The following is a 13,568-nucleotide window of genomic DNA, read 5'->3' as shown; positions in this document are numbered from 1 at the left end:
CGACATATGTCGTCCTGTCAATTTAAAAAACAGCGCCAATATTTGTGGCTTCTTGAACATTCTGGGAGTGGAAAACTCCATCATCCATCATCCTGCTCACTCCCGCCCGCTTCCTGCCACCCCAAGCAACCCCCCAGGCCCCCCTTCCTTACTCCCTGTCATCCCCGTTTTGAGCGCGGCACCAACACACGCACGGGTTTGTACGGCTGCCCTGGCACTTACTCACTCAGGCATACGTGGTTTCCTGTGCTGTGCACCATGTTGCGCTCTAGTTCGTCCTCGCGCTCGGACAATGTGTAAACAGCTTGGTGTGGTAGGTATAAAAACACACAAAACATGTAAACAATGTAATGCAACACAAACATTGGCAAATAAACAGCCGGGGGAAGGAAATGTACGTAGTTTTTCAGTTTTGTCACGAAAATTACAATAAGTTTTCTGTTTCAGGTGTAAACAATGACGTTCCAGTGCAAACAATGCGTTTTATTGTATTTTATACATTCAGTAAAGGGATCATAAGTCATGTATGCTCAATTTGACACTGAAAACTACAACTTTTTCAAAAGAAAAATCATGCTAACAAGAAGCAAACAACACTTGGAAAACGTCTTGGTTGATAATGATACCACACACTCATACATCATGAAAAAACAGATTTAGGTTTCAAAATTTGATGTTTTTGGGGGTGTAAACAATCACCATTTGTGCATTTCTTCAATGGGTAAGGATAGCCAAACAACGGTATAACGCACATACGTCATTTTTACCTCTTCATTTCATGTGCATCGAGTAAACAATTCGCTGTTTATGATGTGAACAATGAAGTTTGTTTCCCATTTTACCTCAACCTCATACAGCACCCTCTCGAGTTTCGCGATCCTCGAGTTTAGCGCTTAGTCCTAAATTCTTACCATCATGACTTTCGTGCATTACCGCCACGAGTTTCGCGCTCCTTTGACATGTACGGGTCACATCTACCTACCGTCGGCGTCATGCGTGCTGCCTTAAAAGGCAGTGTCCAACCATTGGGGCTATGGGCAACCGCGGTTGCCCGTATGCCCAACCGGGAGCCAGATGTTGGTTATCCGTATGAATGGAAAACGGTTGTGAGTACGAGCGTGGGTACGTGGGTACCGAACGGCTGCATGTAAACAAACAGACAACGGCAGTGGCTGGCGAGTGAGGAGCAGTGGAAGATGGCCCACCAAGAGACTCGTAAAATGGGCTGGCAGAGCTGCTTTGCTTACTAATTGATTAACAAGATAAGAGAACACCCTGTGCTGGGGAACCACAGTCCAAAAAACTTTTTTCTCGAGTCTTTGAAAATTGTAGATCTCCCAGTGATGTTTTCCTCTTTTTCTCCTTCTTCTGACCTGTAATGCATGGCAGCAACGGTGAAAAGTAACAGTGGAAAATAGCAAAAGGGCATAGAAAACCAAAATCAGGGAAAGAAAAGAACAGAAAAACACCCAAGTTCAGGGTGATGTGTATAAATGCACACTGTGAAGTAAATAAGGGCCGCTTTCACAGTCACTGTTTGTTTTGATCGTTACCAATGGCGGCGATCGACGCTATAGTTTTCCACGTGAAATTGGCCTATGGGGTAGTGGTGGCTGCAGAGGAAGCGACAGGCGTTGAGAGTGTGTGGTAAGGTGCAGGGCGAGGCTAACCCCACAGCCGCCACGAGGTGCTGTTGTAAAGGCAATACCTCCGACACCATCACATCACATCACAACCCATCGGCCAGTTTCACGTGGAAATACTAGAGCGGCGATCGCCGCCGTTGGTAACGACCAATACAAACAAAATGACTGTGACAGTGGCCCTAATTAAAGTGCATGTTGTGAAGTATAAAAGTGTGGAGAAGGAGGACCTAAGAAGCAATACAAAGCATTACAGGTCAAAAGAAGAAGAAGGTCCACTATACGCTGGCCGGTGTTGCGAAAAATATCTTCCCGCTGAAATTAGTCATTCTGCTGTCCACCACGCATGCACACTGAGGGAACACACTGCATTAAAAGTGTTAATTTGCCTGGAATTGTTCTTTTTTGTCCGCTTGTGGTCTTTGTGAGCGGTGAGGGAAATATGGAAGCAGTAAGCAAGTTGAACCTCTCTGCGAGCTATTTTGCGATTGCGGCGACAGTTTACGTTCAATAGGCAATGAAAAGTCAATCTTGATGTTAGTGATTTGATGATATATAACAGAAGGAGTTTGCAGATTATACCATAACACACAGAAAACTACCAGAAGCTACAGGTTTGCCCAACTGTACCACGGGTGACCGCGAGCAACCACCCTTACATTAGCAGATGACACCACGTGGATCACAAGCGTGTATTCAGAACTGCCAGCCAAAGGACCGCATTGGCTATACAGGCATTGCCACATGTGGCCACTCAACTCCAAGCTGAATTTTCCATAGAGTTCAAGTTATAGACTAGAGTGTGTCTGAGGCTGTCTCAGGGATACACGGCCATGATGCCGCTGTCGCCTCAAGCCGATGATTACACACACTTCACTCCTACCTGATTTCAGTTTTTCTCCATGTCAAATAGTAGAGTCAGGAAATTAGGTAGGAGTAAAGTGTATGCAGTCATTGGCTTAGAGTGGTGGCGGTACCAAGGCCTTGTATCCTGGAGGCAGCCTCAGACGCACTCTAGTACATAACTTGAGTTCTATGGAAAGTACTGCTTTGACAGTTCACTTAATGGCCACATGTGGCGCTGCCTGTATACCCAATACGGTCCATTGTAAGGCAGCTGCCTTCAACTGCGGCTGCAGAATGACCTGTTCTCACTTCCCATTTTCTGCTTATTACCAAGGTACATATTTTAAGATAACAAGAGAGTAAAGTTAAAAAAAAAATTGTGATAACAAGGGAGTCAAGTCGGAAAAAAAAAAAAAAAAAAAAAAAAAAAAATTCCACGGGCCGGAACCAATAAGCACTTTTTCATGTATTTCAATACCTCGAGTTTCGCGATCCTCGAGTTTAGTGCTATACCTTTGGAATGAAGCAAACATGAAACTCGAGAGGGTACTGTATACTGCTACCATGCACTTAAAGTCATAAGCAATGGAATTTTTTTTCATAAAAAATGTACAATAATCCAATAAATTTAGATGTAAATAACCCGTAAACAGCTTTTTATTTTATTCAGGCCAGCCAACTCTGCAAACAAACAGTGTTCCGCGGTAGAACCGTTTCACAGAAAAAAACGCGCGTTTTCCATATACATGCCCCACTTGTTTGTGCAAACAACCAAAATTCCTTGTGTAAACAAAGTAATGCTGTGTATATATGAGCCCAGTATTATATAAACAGCTTTGTGAGTGTGTGGTACGTCCTGGCGTGCTGGGAAGTGCTAATAAATTGGGGGCAAACTACCCTTGTTTGCCCCCCCCTCCAGTCTTCTTCATTGTCTGTGTACCAGTCAAACAAGACTGCCATCTTGAAGTCCAAGGAATGTACTTTCATTTGCCTTTTGGTTTACTAATCTAGGTCAAGTAGTATTTTTTTGGAGAATATTTTCCCTTAAAGGACAACTTTTGCCCAAATATTCCAGGCAGCAGAACAAGACCGCTGAAATATGGCAGGGGTTAAACGGTTAATGTCATCTATGCATGTGCACAGCTGACCATGGGGAAAGATAGATGCATTGAGAATGATTTCCCTGTGTCCGCATGTGTGGAGGATGGGAGGGTGCCTGTGGGCCCCTGTTCCTCTCTTATCAGGGAGTGTGCTTAGCCTACGAATCAGAAAATTTTGCTTATGAAAGCATTTTTAGTACATATGAAGAAAGGAAAGTAATTCTATTTTGTAGAAATTATCTTGCATAAGCTACATTCAAGCATAATGTATTGCCTAACACGTACATATGCAAAATTATCTTTTGTTAAAGAAAGTTTTCGTTGTACTTATAAAGGTGGAAAACACATTGAGTTTTGTAAGGGCTATCTTTACAAGCATAATATACAGCCAAACTTTGAATGTAGTGCATAATAATGTTTACTAAAGTTTATGCTGTATATGTAATATGCACCTACTAAAAGCAGAAAAGATATTCAATTTTGCCATGTGTTATTTTCATAGAACCTACAAACATGTACAACATTTGTAATAAATGAACTATGAAAATTATTAGGTGAATCATAAGTATTGTTTAATTATGTACAGTCGCGGACAGAAGTGAAGACACAGATTTCAGAATAATTCAGTCAGCTGGTGAAAACTGGCAACTAATATGTAGGTACCTTTAATTTGAGTACCAATAATACCGGTCCCGAGAACTCCAGTACCAGTAGTACCGGTACCATATATGCGGCCAGTATGTATACTACACCTTTTCACCCTCAAATTAAAAAAAGTTGAATTTCAAATTAAAAAAGTTGAAATTCAAATTAAAAAAGTTGAAATTCAAATTAAAAAAGTTGAATTTCAAATTAAAAAATTTGAATTTCAAATTTAAAAAGTTGAATTTCAAATTACAAAAGTATCTCTCTCTCTCTCTCTCTCTCTCTCTCTAAATCTACGTATGTGAAGGTATTCTATGTTTCATTATTTTTACGTTGCTACTTATAGCGTAATAGTGAGCCTCTCTCCCACTGAGCTCTAATACACATGGAGGGGTTATCTCCCCCGTCAGCTTTCGGCCGCCGGCCGCTATATTGAATGACCCGCACTCGACACCTCCACCATAGTAATTGAATGGGAACTCTGTAGTTGTTTTGTTTTCTTTGTCTCACTCATTCCAAGGACTCATTCCAGACCCCCTCACTCCACACGCATTCATTCCACTAACACTCATTCCACAAACACTCATTCCACACGCACTCATTCCACAAACCTTCATTCCACACACACTCATTCCACAAACCCTCATTTCACAAACACTCATTCCACAAACACTCATTCCACATGCACTCATTCCACAAACACTCATTTCACAAACACTCATTCCACACACACTCATTCCACACGCACTCATTCCACAAACCCTCATTTCACAAACACTCATTCCACACACACTCATTCCACAAACCCTCATTTCACAAACACTGATTCCACACACACTCATTCCACACAAACTCATTCCACAAACCCTCATTTCACAAACACTCATTCCACACACACTCATTCCACACGCACTCATTCCACAAACCCTCATTTCACAAACACTCATTCCACACGCATTCATTCCACAAACCCTCATTTCACAAACACTCATTCCACACGCACTCATTTCACAAACACTCATTCCACACACACTCATTCCACACGCACTCATTCCACAAACCCTCATTTCACAAACACTCATTCCACATGCACTCATTCCACAAACCCTCATTTCACAAACACTCATTCCACACACACTCATTCCACAAACCCTCATTTCACAAACACTCATTCCACACACACTCATTCCACAAACCCTCATTCCACAAACCCTCATTCCACAAACACTCATTCCACAAACACTCATTCCACAAACCCTCATTTCACAAACACTCATTCCACAAACACTCATTCCACAAACCCTCATTCCACAAACCCTCATTCCACAAACCCTCATTCCACAAACCCTCATTCCACAAACCCTCATTTCACAAACACTCATTCCACAAACACTCATTCCACATGCACTCATTCCACAAACCCTCATTTCACATACACTCATTCCACACACACTCATTCCACACGCACTCATTCCACAAACCCTCATTTCACATACACTCATTCCACACACACTCATTCCACATGCACTCATTCCACAAACCCTCATTTCACATACACTCATTCCACACACACTCATTCCACACACACTCATTCCACACGCACTCATTCCACAAACCCTCATTCCACAAACCCTCATTTCACAAACACTCATTCCACACACACTCATTCCACACGCACTCATTCCACAAACACTCATTCCACATGCACTCATTCCACAAACCCTCATTTCACAAATACTCATTCCACACACACTCATTCCACACACACTCATTCCTCAAGACTCATATATATATATATATATATATATATATATATATATATATATATATATATATATATATATATATATATATATATATATATATATATATATATATATATATATATATATATATATATATATATATATATATATATATATATATATATATATATATATATATATATATATATATATATATATATATATATATATATATATATATATATATATATATATATATATATATATAAATGGTTTCCCTCCTCCATACCCACTCGACAGATGTTTTGTAATTTGTAGAAAGTCATACTAAAACGTTTATATAAGAAAAACCAGCAGAGGTAGCATACACCTATTGATTTCTAGGAAAGTCTGGCAACCCTGGGTGAGTGTGAGAGCGTGGGCTGATGGCTGGGCACTGTACATAATGAAATCAGTGCCTGTGTAGCTGAAAGGGGACGGATGCTGCCTGCCTTTCACTCGCTGATACTTGATACCGCTACACCACACGTTATTTACCCAGTGTATCCTGCTTTTTGCCTGCTGTCAGCCATGGGATGGGTGTCTAAAAAGATCAAGCAGAGGAGGGATGCCTGGAAGAAGAGCAAGGACGCAAAAAGACAGTGTGTTGAACCTGACATCACCACTGCCTCATGCTCCTGCAACTCTGATACCCCTCGCTTGACGAGATAATACCTTGCAGGGACTAGGAGCCCGATATGCTTAGAAATACATCTGATTGTATTATCAGATTGAAGATAATAATAATAAAACACATAGTATACCTGAAAACACTTCCTAGTGTGTTATAACAGGTGTGAGATCGATCGATAAACTTTATCGACCCGTATCTCAAAATTCAAGTTATTCCCATTCTAAAATCTATTTTGGAACCAGTTTTAGCTTGATTTCAATGAAACAAAAACTTAAAGGCAGAGGAATGTTTTTTCATCCGATGTCCGTTGCTATTTTTTTTTTTTTCATATATATGTGAGCTGTCATTTTGTATTAATATTTGCTTGGTAAAAAAAAAAAAAAAAAAAAAAAAAAACGAAAGAAAAGCCAAAATAAAACAATTCCAACGACGGAGAAACAATGCACATCATAACGTGTGTCAGCCATAAAAGAATTAGAGTTGTGGGGTCAATACTAACGCCAGAATAACACTTGTAAGTTTCGGAAGGGGCTGTTGGGGGCTGGAATGGGGCTGAATGTCTAAAATTGATCTACATGTTGTCAATACTTCAAAGCATAAAAATCAGAGTGATTCATGCATATTTACTAGAGATATAGCAACACTGTTCCTACCCGGACTCTCGCTTAAATGGATATTTTCACACCCAACAAAGTGCTGTTACCTTCTTTTATTTAAAAGCAAATGTTTTTATCAGGTATTATACAAATTTATTACTTGTGAATCAAATTAAAAAGGAAAACTCTTTAGTGCCTGTGAACGAAAGTTTCTGAAATCTGTGTCTTTACTTCTGTTCATGACTGTACCACTGCACTTTAGAACAGGTACTGTGGTGAGTGAAAAATTGTATGTTGAAGAGTATGGACCTTGATGAATGTTATCGTAAACTCAATAAACATCTAGGTTGGGTGTGGCATTTGCGTTGGCAGGTGGAAACGCATGTTGTGTGGTGGCCAAGTGCTCACACTGGGCAAGGTAGGAGAATCATGCCATGGTTGACTGTATCTGTACACAAACAAGTGTGTTGACGTGCCCAAAATGCATCTCTTCTCAAGATCATATCTCTGCTGTACAGGTAACTCTCGATTAATGCGAGTTTGGTTTACGCGTTTTTAAAATAATGCGCGGTCCAAAATCCAAATAAATGTTTAATTTACACGTTTTTTCCACTTATACGCGATATTTTATGGAGTGGCCACCACATGTCTCACGCAACTGGACTCACACGGCGCCGCGGCCACACAGCTGAGCTCAGTTCTTCCCGCGCGCCATTTGAACAACAATTCAGTACCCACGCTGCCACGCTACTCAACAATAGGGGTGGGCAGGAAACGGTACCAGTACAGGTACTAATGGTACCAGCTATACAGTATGGTACTGGTACCAGACTGCTCGGTACCGGTACCAATACTAGCCAGTCGCTCATGGTGTCCCTCATTTCTTCCTCACACGAGTGAGGCTGAGACTGAGTGCCTGAGTGGATATCTCGGTGATATGGATATTCTCTCTCTCTCTCTCTCTCTCTCTCTCTCTCTCTCTCTCTCTCTCTCTCTCTCTCTCTCTCTCTCTCTCCACTAAATGAAGTGTATATTTATTTTTCAACAGAAACCTATCTCTTATTTGATTTACATTGTTTTTGATTTACGCGACCTCTTCGAGAGTTACCTGTACTACAACATAGCACATGCTCTGAAATCTGCAAATGCTCTCTAGCCCGCTCTCCATGGGTTATGTGACTTGTAGTTAATATCTTAGATGTGATGCTTAAATGTGCTGTACAAAGTGTGGTAAAAGTCTGGGACAGGTACTGAATATTGGTGACTGCTGGACCAATGGATAAATGTCTGGGAATAGTATGCTTTGAACCTTTTGAGCTCCCCCCCACGTAATTCAGAAATCTGCTGATCTGGAAGGTCTGTGACTCCCTGCATTCCAGATAAAAGGACTTTATTATTTTTTTTTACAGCAGAGGAAACAGCTCAAGGGCAAAAAAAAAAAAAAAGGAAACAATAATGAAAAAAAAGCCCGCTGCTCGCTGCTCCTATAAAAAGTGTTCAGAGATAGGTCAATTTCAAGAGGAGAGGTGTCCTGATACCCTCCTCTTGAAAGAGTTCAAGTCATAGGCAGGAGGAAATACAGATGAAAGAAGATTGTTCCAGAGTTTACCTGCATGAGGGATGAAAGAGTGAAGATGCTGTTTACCTCATGCATAAGGAATTTGGACAGTATAGGGATGGGCTTGAGTAGAAAGTCATGTGCAGCGAGGCCGTGGGAGGGGGGAGGCATGCAGTTAGCAAGTTCAGAAGAGCAGTACGTGTGAAAATATAAATAGAAGAAAGAGAGGCAACATGGTGGTGGATTAAGAGGTAGAAGACCATCAGTAAGAGGAGGAGAGCTGATTAGACGAAGAGCCTTAAAGTGGAATTCTCAAACTATCTCTTCCCCCTTCCCGTGAGGAAACAAGGCTTCGTGGACCAAACGGTATTCTCAGTGACGAGGAGTGTCCTTGATGCAGCGTGCGAAGTGGCGAGCGGGAAAAAAATGAACTAATTTCCTCTCTTGACGAAGAGGAGGTGAAGGCCCGCTCTTCGCTACTATCTTCGGACATTTAATGCTTTATTACAACATTTTTCCATGTTGCTATTTTATTAATTGGGTATAAGAACAATTTAAGTTTTCTAGGCCTTATGTAAAAAGTCATACAATGCAAGAAGCAATATTTTCCTGATTATTCAAGACTTCACAGTTCCCATGATAATTTAAGCCAACACTGGCACACTCCTCTCAACCAGGACGCCTCGCCCTTTCGTCTTAACTATTCACAACAGTTCTCTTTTTTGAGCGCTTGTAGGGCGGGCACTTCGAACCATCAGCATGAATTAAGATTGCTGGGGTAAATTTTAAAGTGACGGACTAACAGGCTTTGACCTCCGGGCGCTTGTTTCACAAGTCTGTATGAATATGTGGTACTATCTGGTACTCCGTGCTGGGCTTCCCATAGCCAATCTCCAAACCCGTGACGTCACCTGTGGGTGGAGCTTAGCAAAGCTCAGCAATATAGATGATACCATTTTCCACCCACTGATAGGAGCTCTAAGGTTAGTTAAAATATATTTACAAGGGAGAAATAATGAAGGGAGAAAGAGATGTCTCATGGAACAGGAAGAAAATAAAGAAAATAAAAGCAGTTTATTCTAACGAGGTCTCCTAAGCTCCGCCCACAGGTAACGGGACGAGATGAAAGCGAAGCAAACATAGCCACGGGTACCAACCAATTAAATGCATCAATGTAAAATTTCTGCTATATATAATGTATGTCATTGTATCAAGCACTGTTTACATAAATATTAGTCACACTATATAATCCATTATAGAAATGTACCTAAATTATATTAAGGTTTCGGTTTTCAACGTTTGTTTGATTTGCAGTAGTACCAACACTACACTTAACATTGTTTCGAAGGGGGAAAAGAATTAGGGACTGGGCACACCCTTCAACGGAAACACACTCTCTAAGCGACGCTTCGACGTAGAGGGAAGAGCTTCACTGAGAATATGGCGGTTAGTATTTTGATCTGTGTATCTGTCTCCCTATCTACCTATCTTATCTATCTGTCTAGCTCTCTACCTGCCTGCCTGTGTGTGTGTGTGTGTGTGTGTGTGTGTGTGTGTGTGTCTGTGTGCAGCTCCTTCACCTTTCGTCACCCCCAACCTTCGCCTTGACCATGACCCCTTCCCCCGCGGCCCAAGGAGAGGGTATAGCAACTCGTGCCGCCTCGCTCGCTACCCACATCACCAGTCCAGCGTTGCCAGATACTCGTACACTCAGAACATCGCAATCAGTTTCAGGACACAAAAATTATTGTACTCACACCAATAACGCTATCCAATTAAAGTTACTGCTAAAACCGTTAAATATTGGGTGTTTTCTGCTATAGTTATGGGTGAGATGCCCCCCCTCGAGTGAGATGCATACTCTATACGAAGGCGGACAAGGTCCCTGTATATGGATAGCAACTGTGCGGGGAGAACTGGCAGAGACGATACAGAACGCCCAACCTTGAGGAAGCAGATTTAGTGAGAGAAGAGATGTGAAGCTTCCAGTTGAGATTTTGAGTTAAGGATAGACCTAGGATGTTTAGTGTTGAAGAAGGTGATAACTGTGTTGTTGAAGAATAGGGGATAGGTGTTAGGAAGATTGTGTCGAGTTGATAGGTGGAGAAATTGGGTTTTTAAGGCACTGAAGGACCTTTTACCCCAATCAGAAATGATAGCAAGGTCAGAGATTAAACATTCTGCAGCCTCCAGTCTGGAGTCTTGTAATCAGGGTTGGCATAAAAAAAAACAAAAAAAAAAAAAAAGCGTTTTTTTATTTTTATATTTTACATAAAATTTAGTTTTATATTCTATTGATAAATAAGGTCCATATATGTGTATGAAATAAGAAAGTAAAATCCATTAAGATCTTCCCCCCCCCAAAAAATATAAATAACATCAAACAGGTTTTTTTTCATCTTATTTGCTTGTGTTCTAGTTTCTGCTTTGACACCCCTGACACATCATCACACAACCACCACGCTACACACGGTTTAACCAAGCCAAACCATACTCGGATACTCCACATTACACCCAGCCATATCACACAGCCACACCACAAATCACACTTAAATTAAGGCCATCTTACATCGTGACTATACATCGCCGCTATACTTATTCGTTTCGCACGACACCACTTCATACACGTGAAAACTAGTGTTTTCTATTACATCAACCTTTTCCATTAAGAATAAGACAGGGCTCAAATCTTATACTTGCCAATGCCACACAGTTTGCCATAATAATATTGCTGAAATCGACACAGCATTACGAAATTACTATATCAGTAAAGACAGTAGCCACAAAGGGACCAACCTGCCAAAAATCAGTAACACCAATCTCCAGTTCACCGTTCACGACTGTCAAGTGCTGCGTGCCCGACCACACCTCGCGCCTCTCTCCCTGTCCAGTACGCGTTCAAGTAACTCTGGATTTATGTGACTTTGGTTTATGCGTTTTTGAATTAACGTGGGGTCCAAAATTCAAATAAATGTTTAATTTACACGTTTTTCCACTTATACGCGATATTTTATGGAGTGGTCACCAGATGTCTCATGCAACTGGCCTCACACGGCACCATGGCCACATAGCTGAGCTCAGCGGGGTTTCCACTGTTCTGTTTTCAAGGATCTGTCGACCGTCAGTGACGTCATCAACGGAGCCTGGACCCTGCGTGGAGCCTGTCCAGAGATGAACTCCAGTTAACTTTTGAGTCCGTAACGGCGGTGGTGGTGCCAGTCCTGTGATGTTGAATATTCAACATATCATGAAAATATGAAATAGAAGTACAGTAAAACCCCGATTATCCGAAAATGAAGGGGGCTTTTTTCGATAAGCCATTTTTTCGGAAAATTATATGGCGGTCGCCATTTTCCATTTTGCAGTTTGATCGAAAACAATGAAACCAAACAAACACACGCGCTAAAACAACAAGTAGCACTTAAAACATGTGATGTAAATGTTTTATTGTATGTTTGTCTGTGTGTCTCCCTGTCTGGACCAGTGTATGTTGTCTTTGAGAGCAATGTGAGAGTGTAGCGCAGTAGTTTGTTTCGTTACCGCCGCCGTCCACCTTGCTGGGGCGCTGGGCTGACGTGGTGTTGGTTTGTTTTGTAATGTTTTTGTCTAATACATTGATCTAAGCATATTCATTTTAACTGTTCTTATCAATTTTAAATGTGTTAATATAGTACATATGTAGTTACTTTTATTTATTTTTTATGTTTTATAACATTTTAGTATAGAAAAAAAAAATAATAATTAAATCCAGAGTCATTTCGGATAATCCGTTTTTAGAATAATCCGCTTTGGAATATCGCTTTACTGTACTTAGCTACAAAATAATATATACAAGAAGTCGTTGTGGTTAATGCTGCCCATATGTTTGTCAACAATTGATGAGAGGTGGACTGACAGAGTGGATTGTCCCTGATGGGCGGCCACTGTTTCGCTGACGTCATTTTGACATCATTAACGTCGCCGGATCCGTCAAGATGGAATAGTGGGAACCCTGCCTCAGTTCTTCCTGTACGCCACTTGAACAACAATACAGTACCCGCGCTGCTGCGCTACAATAGGGGTGGGCAGGTACCGGTACCAGCTATACAGCACAGTACCGGTGCCAGACTGCTCGGTACCGGTACCAATACTAGCCAGTCGCTCATGGTGTCCCTCATTTCTTCCTCGCACGAGTGAGGCTGAGACTGAGTGCCTGAGTGGATATCTCGGTGATATTGATAGTCTCTCTCTCTCTCTCTCTCTCTCTCTCTCTCTCTCTCTCTCTCTCTCTCTCTCTCTCTCTCTCTCTCTCTCTCCACTAAATGAAGTGAATATTTATTTTTCTATAGAAACCTATCTCTTGTTTGATTTATATTGTTTTTGATTTACGCGACCTCTTCAAGGACACAATACTCGCCTAAATCAAGAGTTACGTTTACAGTACAAGTCAGTGGGCGGCCAGGCCCCCAACCCTAACGACCTGTGGGGAGCACATACCCCCTGACAGACCCTTGGCGTACCCCAAGTCGAAAACCCCTGGTCTAAGTGATAACACACATACACAGGAAACAATACTACTTTTCTTCTTGCTGACTCATAACTATAATTTATACTAAATATATATTAGGGTAACTACTAACCACACCACGGTGCCCTGCTAAGCACAACAATTAAGCAGTGTGATCCTCTCACTCACAACAAAGAGAGACTGAGGAACTGAGGAGTGCTGAGTCAAGTCAAGCCTCACCTATTCGTTTCCTGTACAATACAAGTTAACAACCTG

The 13,568-nt window shown here is 41.4% G+C and overlaps 1 protein-coding gene across 1 annotated transcript in view; it reads right to left on the bottom strand.

Annotated features, from left to right (window-relative positions):
• The window catches only part of LOC127001133 (gastrula zinc finger protein XlCGF46.1-like), a 36,657-nt gene that overhangs the window by 2,823 nt on the left and 20,266 nt on the right, over positions 1-13,568 (bottom strand). The gene's annotated exons all lie outside the window — the stretch shown is intronic.

Source organism: Eriocheir sinensis, chromosome 20, assembly GCF_024679095.1.
Source record: "Eriocheir sinensis breed Jianghai 21 chromosome 20, ASM2467909v1, whole genome shotgun sequence".
In the NCBI taxonomy this organism is placed as follows: domain Eukaryota; kingdom Metazoa; phylum Arthropoda; class Malacostraca; order Decapoda; family Varunidae; genus Eriocheir; species Eriocheir sinensis.
Note: the sequence above shows the minus strand (reverse complement) of the source record. Positions and strands in the feature narration are given on the sequence as shown.